The 12,663-nt window shown below is 40.4% G+C and overlaps 1 protein-coding gene across 2 annotated transcripts in view; it reads right to left on the bottom strand.

The window, feature by feature from the left end:
- The window catches only part of LOC126284873 (WASH complex subunit 2), a 204,574-nt gene that overhangs the window by 44,999 nt on the left and 146,912 nt on the right, over positions 1 to 12,663 (bottom strand). The gene's annotated exons all lie outside the window — the stretch shown is intronic.

A 12,663-nucleotide genomic window follows, 5' to 3' on the forward strand; every position in this document is an offset into this window, starting at 1 on the left:
AGAGCACGTCTCCGCTCGCGTACTGTGTCATGGCATGCCTCGTTCCACCAAGGAACTGGGGGGCACCGGGACAAATAGCAGGCGCAAGGTATTAAACATTCCGCAGCTGTAAGAATAACTTATGTAACATGAGTGACCTGATCGTTGATGCTAGGAAATTGATGGTCATCGAATGTCGCTAGAGACAAAAAAAGTGTCCAATCGGCTTGGGCAAACTTATAGCATCTTGGGTGCATAGATGGCAGTTGTGGCTGCAATCGAAGGACACATGGAAAATAGTCACTCAAGTGTGTATCAGCGAAAGGTCCAAATGAGAGAAATTTGTCATGGAGGCAGAGAAAAACGTAGGTTCCCCAGTGTTGTGGCAAAGAAGATCAACTTGGTGGAAGAGGTCAATCAATAGAGAGCCTCGCAGACAAGGACGCGGATATCCCCAAAGCAGGTGGTGGACATTGAAGTCCCCAACCAGCAAATAGGGGGGCTGGAGCTGACCAAGGAGATGACGGAGATCTGCTCTTGCTAACGTTATGAACGATAGAATGTAAACGGTACAAAGAGAGATGGTGTATCCACAAAGGGAAAGACCAACAGCAACAGCTTAGAAGGAACTGTTTAAGGGGATTGGGTAATAATGGACAGTATCAAGGAGAAGAATCGTAAGTCCCCCATGTCCTGGAGTGCCATCAACAGAGGGGAGATCAAACTGGACTGACAGGAAATGAGGGAAAACAAAACGATCATGGGGACGCAGCTTTGTTTCCAGAAGACAGAAGATGACTGGCGAGTAGGATCGTAAGAGGATCGACAATTCATCCTGATTGGCTCTAATGCGACAGATACTCCAATGGATAATTGACATAGGGTGGACAGAAAAGGGTTGAATGTGACCAAAGTTACCCTCAACTCAAAGACAGCTGAGAGCCGGCGACTGACAGTGTGGAACGGCATTCAGCCAAAGGCAGAAGATCCTGATCCATAGGTTGTTCGGAGACAGCTCCAGCCACCAGTGATCGGCCGGTTGATCGGCCAGCAGCAGTGTGCCTTGGTGACACGGAAGACGGTCGAGGGCGGTTACCACCAGGTTGCACTGTAGACGACACTCTCCATAGCGGACAAGGAGAGGAACTTGGTTTCTTATGAGCCTTCTTGGAAACAGAGCGTTGAGATGAGGGAGGAACTGGTGGTTGTGTAATCGGGTACGTAAAAATTCTTCGCGAGTAGACTCTTTTTTGGAAGTTCGGATGTCTGATTTTGGGGCTTGTGATTTAGCAGGAGCCAATGAAGGGTGAGCCATAGAATGAGCAGGTGATAGTGGGCGATCTTTGCACTGGCCGATCTGACGACCGTGACACTAAAGGTGAGATCACAACTCAACGTGGCTGCCTCCTTAGTAGGCTGAGCAGATGCAAGGACAGTGCTATATTTACTTGCTGGAGGAACAGTGGGCTTTCGATTGACGAATAATTTACAAGCAGCAAATGTACACATCTTTTCCTTCACTCTGATTTCCTGAATAAGCCGTTCATCTTTGAAAATATGGCAATCTCTAGAGAAAGCAGCCCATAAAGTTGATACAACAAGGGGATGGAGGTGGACAAGCACCCTCATTGGCATCCTTGCCACATGACGGATGGAAATGCCATAGGATTGTAAGCCTCCGCATTAAAATCACTGTTCCTGAGTGTTGAGACAGCCATGTCAGCACCATTAAGTTTGATCCATTTCAATGTGTATCAACCGCAGCTGGCCAGAGTGGCCGAGCGGTTCTAGGCACTACAGTAAAACCGCATGACCTCTATGGTCGCAGGTTCGAATCCTGCCTCGGGCATGGATGTGTGTGATGTCCTTACATTAGTTAGGTTTAATTATTTCTAAGTTCTAGGGGACTGATGACCTCATAAGTTAAGTCCCATAGTGCTCAGAGCCATTTGAACCATATTTGTATCAACCACCCTCATAGCACTCATTCCAATCACAGGCTCTCCTCCTGGACACCACCCCGACAAAGCAAAAGCCACGTAGTACCGTACCAGTTGCCTGAAGCCCAGGTATCCTGATGTTGATAGGCACCTGCTCTTTAGCTAACAAAGGGATGTTACAGCTCAGGCAACAGCATTGCAATCCCTGCATTGTTAGGGGGCTACCACTGGGAGGGTGCATGACAACCCCACCATGACAGACAGGTTGTGCTTCATCCACTTGATTGGTAGGTGCGAAAGATAACAGTGAATGGTGGAGAGTTAATGCACCTCATTAAGACGTCCTTCCCCAAATGGCCCGCACTTCTGTGAAATTGGGAAAGTGAAGGTCAAACCTGTAATGGGGACCAGAACTTAAAAAGCCAAAAAAAAGCATTATAAAAAAAAGGTAAAGGTGCAAAATCATTTGGAAGTCCAACGTATGGGCACGATAAAAACACAACCAAATAAAAAGACTCCTGTTACTCACCTTTTACGAAAGGCAAGGATGGAGCGCGGGTAAATTCTAGCCCCCAACACTGCGGAGGGATGGAGTGATATCTTTCCACCACATATGTTGGGGTTGTTGATATGTTTTATCCAATGTTTAGTTTTTTAAAGATGGTGTGATTGTTTTGCACCTTGATAGGTAAATGTGTGCCTCTTATTAAGATTACATTTTACTGCTACTGATTATTTCACACTGGGCATAGTAAATGATTTATTCAAACAGCACAGCAACCCTACCACTTCGCATGCTGTAAGTAAGTTTTGTCTTTCCAGTGGAAGTTACAGCCTTCAACACAAGAGTATCAGCATCACGGAACAGAGTTTCCTGTAAGCAATCACATGTACCATCCCCCGTTTCACAAACTTTAATAAAGTAAAGACTACAATTGTTTCTTGAGCAGAAAAAAAATGCAAGGAATAAATGTAATTAAAGTGAAACCCAAAATGAACCAAAAGACTAAGACAATACAACCAATCTCCCAGATTATCATTTCCTAAAATATCGAGCATTTAGTTTACTGCCTCAGGTATACACAAGTGAACGATTTGGCATCAGAACTGTGTCTTCTGGTGTAGATCCTACTTTTTCATTAACAAGTTACAAAAGTACTGAAAGTTCTATTCAGTGTCAAGCTATTCAGTGTCAAGTAAAGGCATTTAATATCATCTCTGATCTCATCTATTGTTTTTTGTGATATGGTATTATAATGTTAATAATGATAATAACAATAACACCAGTATCTGAAGCTACAGACAGTACTATCTATATTTAATCTCATAAGTGACCGATAACGATAAGTAACACGGACCATTAACTTTTACTTTTTCTTTGTTTTTTTGGCATAACTGACTGAGCATATGATTTTGGGTTTCCACTCTAGATGAAAATCTGATGTTCACAGACAGTGTTCTGTCAACTAATACACACACATCAAAAACAGTTTTGAATCACCTCGGTTCCGAAAGTTCTGGAACCTGTACAGAAAACTGGAACAGAGATCAATATAAACATCAAATCCGCCCTTTTTATTGTTCATGAAAACCACACACTGCATGTTGTACCACCGTACAGTGAGACATTCAGAGGTAAAGATCCAGATAACTGCACACACCAATACCTCTAATATTCAGTAGAATGTCCTCTTGCACTGATGCATGCCTGTATTCGTCGTGGCATACTACTCACAAGTTCATCAAGCCACTGTTGGTCCAGATTGTCTCACTCCTCAATGGCGATTTGGCGTAGATCCCTCAGAGTGGTTGGTGCGTCACGTTGTCCATAAACAGCCCTTTTCAGTCTATCCCAGGCATGTTTGATAGGGTTCATGTCTGGAGAACATGCTAGCCACTTTAGTTGAGCGATGTCGTTATCCTGAAGAAAGTCAATCACAAAATGTGCATGATAGGAGCGCGAATTGCCTCACCAATATGCTACCATTATGGCTGCAGTATCGGTCGGAGGATGTCATTCACGTATCATACAGCCGTTACAGCACCATCCATGACCACCAGCGGCAAACGTCGGCCCCCACATAATGCCACTCCAAAATAGCAAGGAACCTCCACCTTGCTACACTCGCTGGACAGTGTATCTAATGTGTTCAACCTGACCGGATTGCCCCAAACACATCTCCGACGATCGTCTGTTTGAAGACATTTGTGACACTCACCGTTGAAGAAAACGTGATGCCAATCCTGAGCGGAACATTCAGGATGTTGCTGGGCCCATCTGTACCGCGCTGAATGGTGTCGTGGTTGCAAAGATGGACCTCGCCATAGACATCGAGAGTGGAGTTGTGCACCATGCAGCCTATTGCCTACAGTTTGAGTCTTATCAAGATGTCCTGTGGCTGCAAAATAAGCATTATTCAACATGGTGGAAATTGCTTTCAGGGTTCCTCTGAGCCATAATCCATAAGTAGTGGTCATCCACTGCAGTAGTAGCCCTTGGGCAGCCTGAGCGAGGCATGTCATAGACAGTTCCTGTCTCTCTGTATCTCCTCCATGTCTTAACAGCATCGCTTTGGTTCAGTCCGAGACGTCTGGACACTTCTTTTGTCGAGAGCCCTTCCTGGCACACATTAACAATGTGGACGTGATCGAACCGCGGTATTGAAAGTCTAGGCATGGTTGAACTGCAGACAACAGGAGCTATATAACTTCTTCCTGGTGGAATGACTGGAACTGATCAGCTGTCGAACCCCCTCTGTCTAATAGGTGCTGCTCATACATGGTTGTTGACATCTTTGGGCAGGTTAAGTGACATCTCCTAACAGTCAAAAGAACTATGTCTGTGATACAATATCCATAGTCAACATTTATCTTCAAGAGTTCTGGGAACCGGTGTGATGAAAAAACTTTTTTTGATGTGTGTATTTGTGTCCCTGATGTACTGCAAGAGATGGTATTTGTGTACTCATTGACTGGACTTCATTTAAAACTGTAATGTGTAGTTAGTGTCTGACTCTTCGTTACAGAACGCTTTGAATACAACATCCAAAATGCCCTACGATGTGCATTTGCTTTTATATACTTTAACTGTTCTATACAATTCGCATTACCAGGCTGTTACCAAATCTGACTGATAAGATGACCAATCAGCTCTTAATATAATAAATGTTAAATCAAAAATCTTATTTCAACTGAGACTTCCATCCCTGTTTATAAGGTTTCCTGATTTCCTTTTTTTGGACTGAGCCCATAATTTTACTGTTAAAAAATACTTTCAAACAATGCCACAATGCTGGTCTTGTCACATACCATCCCATACTTCCGCCCCAAGCAGTGAATTAACTATAACTATAGATATATCCCTCACCATGAACCAAGGACCTTGCCGTTGGTGGGGAGGCTTGCGTGCCTCAGTGATACAGATAGCTTGTTGAGAGGCCAGACAAATGTGTGGTTCCTCAAGAGGGGCAACAGCCTTTTCAGTAGTTGCAGGGGCAATAGTCTGGATGGTTGACAGATCTGGCCTTGTAACACTAACCAAAACAGCCTTGCTGTGCTGGTACTGCGAACGGCTGAAAGCAAGGGGAAACTACAGCTGTACTTTTTCCTGAGGGCATGCAGCTTTACTGTATGGTTAAATGATGATGGCATCCTCTTGGGTAAAATATTCCAGAGGTAAAATAGTCCCCCATTCGGACCTCCGGGCGGGGACTGCTCACGAGGACATAGTAATCAGGAGAAAGAAAACTGGCAATCTATTGATTGGAGCATGGAATGTCAACTCTCTTAATCGGGCAGGTAGGTCAGAAAATTTAAAAAGGGAAATGAATAGGTTAAAGGTAGATATAGTGGGAATTAGTGAAGTTCGGTGGCAGGAGGAAGAAGACTTTTGGTCAGATGAAATACAAAATCAAATAGGGGTAATACAGGGGTAGATTTGAAACAGGGGAAGAAGAAGAAGAAAAGAAGAAGGGGTAAAAAGGGGGAGGGGGGAGGAGAGTACGGGTAAGGTACTACAAACAGCATAGTGAACGCATTATTGTCACCAAGACAGACACAAAACCCATGCCTACTACAGTGGTACAAGTTTATATGCCAACTATCTGTGCAAATAACAAAGAAATTGATGAAACGTATGATGAGATAAAATAAATTATTCAGATAGTGAAAGGAGATGAAAATTTAATAGTCATGGGTGACTGGAATTCGACAGTAGGGAAAGGAAGAGAAGTAAATGTAACGTGAATATGGATTGGGGGTAAGAAATGAAAGAGGAAGCTGCGTGGTAGAATTATGCACAGAGTATAACTTAATCATAGCTAACACTTGGTTCAAGAATCATGAAAGAGGGTTGTACACATGGAAGAAGCCTGGAGATACTAGAAGGTATAAGATGGATTATATAATGGTAAGACAGAGATTCAGGAACCAGGTTTAAAATTGTAAGACATTTCCAGGGGTAAGTTTGGACTCTGACCACAATCTATTGGTTATGAACTGTAGATTAAAACTGAAGAAACTGCAAAAAGGTGGGAATTTAAGGAGATGGGACCAGGATAAACTGACTAAACCAGATGTTGTACAGGCTTTCAGGGAAAACATTAGGGAACGATTGACAGAAATGGGGGAAAGAAATACGGTAGAAGAAGAATGGGTAGCTTTGAGGGAAGAAACTGTGAAGGCAGCAGAGGATCAAGTAGGTAAAAAGATGAGGGCTAGTAGAAATCCTTAGGTAACAGAAGAAATATTGAATTTAACTGATGAAAGGAGAAAATATAAAAATGCGGTAAAGGAAGCAGGCAAAAAGGAATAAAAAACGTCTCAAAAATGAGATTGACAGGAAGTGCAAAATGGCTAAGCAGGGATGGCTAGAGGACAAATGTATGGATATAGAGGCTTATCTCACTAGGGGTAAGATAGATACTGCCTACAGCAAAATTAAAGAGACCTTTGGAGAAAAGAGAACCACTTGCATGAATATCAAGAGCTCAGATGGAATCCCAGTTCTAAGCAAAGAAGGGAAAGCAGAAAGGTGGAAGCAGTATATACAGGGTCTATAGAAGGGTAATGTACTTGAGGACAATATTATGGAAATGGAAGAGGATGTAGATGAAGATGAAATGGGAGATGTGATACTGCGTGAAGAGTTTGACACAGCACTGAAAGACCTAAGTCGAAACAAGGCTCCAACAGTAGACAACATTCCATTAGAACTACTGACAGCCTTGCAAGAGCCAGTCCTGACAAAACTCTGCCATCTGGTGAGCAAGATGTACGAGACAGCGAAATACCCTCAGACTTCAAGAAGAATATAATAATTCCAATCGCAAAGAAAGCAGGTGTTGACAGAAGTGAAAATTACCGAACTATCATCTTAATAAGTGATGGCTGCAAAATATTAACGTGAATTCTTTATGACGAATGGAAAAACTGGTAGAAGCCGACCTCAGCGAATATCAGTTTGGATTCCCTAGAAATACTGGAATACGTAAGGCAATACTGACCCTACGACTTATCTAGAAGATAGATCAAGGAAAGGCAAACCAACGTTTCTAGCATTTGTTGACATAGAGAAAGCTTTTAACAATGTTAACTGTAATACTCTCAAATTCTGAAGGTGGCAGGGGTAAAATACAGGGAGCGAATGGCTATTTACAATTTGTACAGATACCAGAAGGTAGTTATAAAAGCGAGGGAGTCGAGGGACATGAAAGGAAGGCAGTGGTTGGGAAGGGAGTGAGACAGTGTTGTAGCCTCTCCCCGATGATATTCAATCTGAATATTGAGCAAGCAGTAAAGGAAACAAAAGAAAAATTCGGAGTAGGTATTAAAATCCATGGAGAAGAAATAAAAACTTTGAGGTTTGCCGATGACATTGTAATTCTGTCAGAGACAGCAAAGGACTAGGAAGAGCAGTTGAGCGGAATGGACAGTGTCTTGAAAGGAGGATATAAGATGAACATCAACAAAAGCAAAACAAGGATAATGGAATGTAGTCAGGTGATGCTGAGGGAATTAGATTAGGAAATGAGACACTTAAAGTAGTAGAGGAGTTTTGCTGTTTTGGGAGCAAAATAACTGATGATGGTCAAAGTAGAGAGGATATAAAATGTAAACTGACAATGGCAAGGAAAGTGTTTCTGTAGAAGAGAAATTTGTTAACATCGAGTATAGATTTAAGGGTGAGGAAGTCATTTCTGAAAGTATTTGTATGGAGTGTAGCCATGTATGGAAGTGAAACATGGACTATAAATAGACTGGACAAGAAGAGAATAGAAGCTTTCAAAATGTGGTGCTACAGAAGAATGCTGAAGATTAGATGGGTAGATCACATAACTAATGAGGAGGTATTGAATAGAATTCAGGAGAAGTGGAGTTTGTGGCTCAACTTGACTAGAAGAAGGGATCGGTTGGTAGGACATGTTCCGAGACATCAAGGGATCACCAATATAGTGGAGGGTAAGAATTGTAGAGGGAGACCAAGAGATGAATACACTAAGCAGATTCAGAAGGATGTAGGCTGCAGTAGGTACTGGGAGATGAAGAAGCTTGCACAGGATAGAGTAGCATGGAGAGCTGCATCAAACCAGTCTCAGGACTGAAGACCACAACAACAACATAGATACATCATCAACAATGCTTCACAATCTTACAGTGAGCACAAGGAAAACCACTATATGCAGCAACTGAAGGTGATTTCTAGTTGCCAAAAGATTATGCGCAAAAATAGAATGTGGCTGGAAATCAAAACATACCACCGAGAAGCTGTTTATTTTCCTTCCTGTAATACGGAGTCCAAATAAGTTCACATATAGAAAACCATAATTTTATTCACATAGGGAAGTGATAACAGGAATTATGGTGCATGCTGCCAATAACGAATAACTCTATTTTCAACCATGCCACTATTGCTCATCTCCAAAACATTTACAATTATGTACCAAATATGAGAAGTCCAAGAAGAACCCAGAAACTAGTGAATACATAATACAAGCACTATGGAGCCTTCCAACAGCTTAGATGTGAATATTAACCATTGTATGTTTGTTATAGTTTTAATAATCATGGGAAACACTAAAATAAAAAAAGTGAAAAAGAAATGTAAGAGATAAATTGCCTATTTATGATTTTTTTTCTCTTCTTTGCTTAATGTGAAGTGATCACTGGCCACTATCTATATGAAGATGGTATCTGTTCTTTCTGGCATGTCTGAAAGAACAGATACCATCTTCATACAGATAAGGCTTACCAGCCAATGATCTTCTTCATTGTAGGTACACTCACATTACTCTTAACTCTTACGTGAATAGGTAGGTTGACTGCAGTGAATGATGATTATAGTGGGCAGGGGCACTACAAACGTAGTGTGTGGACAGTAAGTTGGAAGTGTGGTCCCATAGGAGGGTATGCCAGAGATGTCCCTGCAGTCAAATTACCATCTGTGTCCACAGTGGCTCAGTCAGATAGAGTGCATGCCATGTAACCAGGAGATCATGGGTTCGAGCCCCAGTCAGGGAACACATTTTCAACTGTCCATGTTGATATTTATCAATGCATGTAATCGGCTAATGGTCCGGATTTCATTGTAATTTCAATTTTCAAGAAGCAAGTCACCAATGCTAACTGTTCCTTCAGACACATTTGAAAGAACCACCTTCACATTCATATATTTATTTGAATGGTTTATACAGCCCTTTCGTCAATAAGGTTGGCCAGTATTTAGTTAAAATATGTGGGTCTTTTCTCAGTTGCAGGACGGGAATAATAATACCTTCCCACCATTGAGAGGGAAATTCTTATTTCTTCTGCCATATACAGTTAACAATAAATAGGATATTTTTCAGGCTGTTTGCAAGAAGACATCTGAGCATTCAGTTGTGGCATTTGTCACGTCCAGAGCCATACCTCGACACACTGCCAAAGCAATGCGAAGTTCCTATTCACTAAAGGGGCATTGTATCATAGAAAGCAGTGTGCATGGAAAGACAGCAGGTGGCACTCAGTAAGGTGTTTCGAAGTCAGGAAATGAGGATGATAATTACTGCAAGCAGACACTTCAGCAAAGTGAGCCGCTGAACAGTTTGCAAGTACTGTGGGATTGGTGCAGATGTTAACATTGACTAATAAATGGAAATAACAGTTTTCACAAAGATATAAATTGAAAAAAAGTTTTACAATGATGATGTCGCAGCCAATGTTGTTTTTCCACAAAGATGGGTGTATGTTACAGCAGATGAAGAATATGGTACAGAGCTTTCAATAGTAGAGTAATAAGGAGCTACAGGCAGACAAAAGCTAAGCCAAAAGTAACAGAAGTCAATGTACACCAAAATTCAGACGAGTGGCTATTATTATGGGCACCAAACTCAATTCCTTCTATTATAACTGAAAGGAAATATATATTCATAAACAATACGAAATAAGGTATAATAAATTTGGTAGAATGAAACATAAATTTGCTAATAAACAAGAAGACATAAATATGAAATGTTTGTCTAAACATGAAATTGTGTTTCTTCTGTCTATTCTTGGTGAAATGTTTTACACATTATGAATGAAAAAAAAACACGACACATGTGTAATATTTTACAATATATATTATTTATTTTACAAACTGGTTTTTGACTGTTACACCATCATTAGGTCCAAAGATAAAAATGCACACTAAAATTTTTGTTAAGCTCAAAGATTTTAAACTAGTGGATCAACTGAATATCTCGGTTTCCAAAGATGACAACTGTCAATGTTTGGTTTGGGACTAAAACAAGAGAAATTAATTCTGAAAAAATGAAATGTAAGGTTATTTAACTTAGATAAAATGTGACACATTAAATATTGAAATACATAACAAATTAAAATAATTTTTTCTGAAAAGAACATGCACTGAACAACAATAGGTCCTATATCACAAACACATAAGATATGCTAGTATGTAGGCAAGGAAAGCAGCTGCGACTGTACAAATAAAACAAAAATAATTCAGCAGGGTGAGTGAAATTATAGGAACTGAAATAATGGAAATAAAAATGGGGAATGTGAATACAAAGGGTCATTTACAACATGGTCTGGATGGGGTTACAAGTAGTATCTGCAGCTAGAGGCGGCAAGTAAGGGAGCTGTGTCTGGTCATTCATTACCAATCTTTGACAAATGGGTATATGTTTATTAGTTTCCATTATTTCAAGGTAGTTTATGTTCCTTCCTTTATGGATGAGGCACAAGAGCTCATGTTGCACCTCATTACTATGGTCTTCTTTAACCAGGTGGCTTGTGAAAATAGATAGTCTCTTTTTCTACAGTTTCCAACTTCTACAGTTTTCCTTCAGGCAGGTGCACATTGTCCTGGCAGACTGACCTGTATAGAATTTGTTGCAAGTACAAATGATGTTGTATATTCCACTCCTTTCTGGTGCTGAAGTGCACTCTTCACTATTGCACAAAATTGCCCATCAGTGCTGTGTGCAGAAATATGTTTTGAAGTTCCTGGATTTAAGCTTTCTGGCAACATTACGAGAGACTTTTCCTAAACATGGGTTTGTGCACTATTTATTGCAGTCTTGAGGTGGTGTGTTAAGAACAGGGTAATCTTACATTGCATTTTCACTGAAATAATCCCTTTCGTTTTAGTAGATTAGATTAGATTAATACTTGTTCCATAGATCATGAATACGACACTTCGTAATGATGTGGAACGTGTCAGGTTAATTAATGAAAGATGTCTGTACAAGATATTACATTACACAAAATATTGCATGACACTAATGCTTAAGTTAGTTTTTTTTTTCCCTCCCTTAATTTATATCTAAAAATTCAGCCAATGAGTAGAAGGAGTTGTCATCTAGAAATTCTTTTAATTTATTTTTAAATGTTGGTTGACTATCTGTCAGGCTTTCGATGCTGTTCGGTAGGTGACCAAAGACTTTTGTGGCAGCATAATTTACCCCCTTCTGTGCCAAAGTCAGATTTAACCCTGTATAGTGAAGATCATCCTTTCTCCTGGTGTTATAGCTATGCACACTGCTATTACTTTTGAACTGGGCTGGATTATTAACAACAAATTTCATAAGTGAATATATATACTGTGAGGTTACTGTGAGGATCCCTAGATCCTTAAATAGATGTCTGCAAGATGACCGTGGGTGGGCTCCAGCAATTATTCTGATTACACGTTTTTGAGCAATGAATACTTTTCTACTCAACGATGAATTACCCCAGAATATGATGCCATACGAAAGCAGTGAATGAAAGTAGGCACAGTAAGCTAATTTACTGAGATTCTTATCACCAAAATTTGCAATAACCCTAATAGCATACGTAGCCGAACTCAGACGTTTCAGCAGACCATCAATGTGTTGCTTCCAGTTTAAGCTCTCATCAATGGACACACCTAAATATTTTGAAAATTCTACCTTACCTACAGACTTCTGTTCAAAGTCTATATTTATTACTGGAGTTGTGCCATTTACTGTACGGAACTGTATATACTGTGTTTTATCAAAATTTAAAGAGAGTCCGTTTGCTGAGAATCACTTAATAATTTTGTGAAAAACATCATTTACAATTACATCACTTAGTTCTTGGTTTTTGGATGTTATTACTATACTTGTATCATCAGCAAAAAGAACTAACTTTGCATCCTCATCAATATGGAATGGTAAGTCATTAATGTATATCAAGAACAGTAAAGGATCTAAGACCGAACCCTGTGGGACCCCATACTTGATAGCCCCCCAGTTTGAGGAAT

The sequence above is a fragment of the Schistocerca gregaria genome, chromosome 8 (genome assembly GCF_023897955.1).
Source record: "Schistocerca gregaria isolate iqSchGreg1 chromosome 8, iqSchGreg1.2, whole genome shotgun sequence".
Taxonomy (NCBI): Eukaryota; Metazoa; Arthropoda; class Insecta; order Orthoptera; family Acrididae; genus Schistocerca; species Schistocerca gregaria.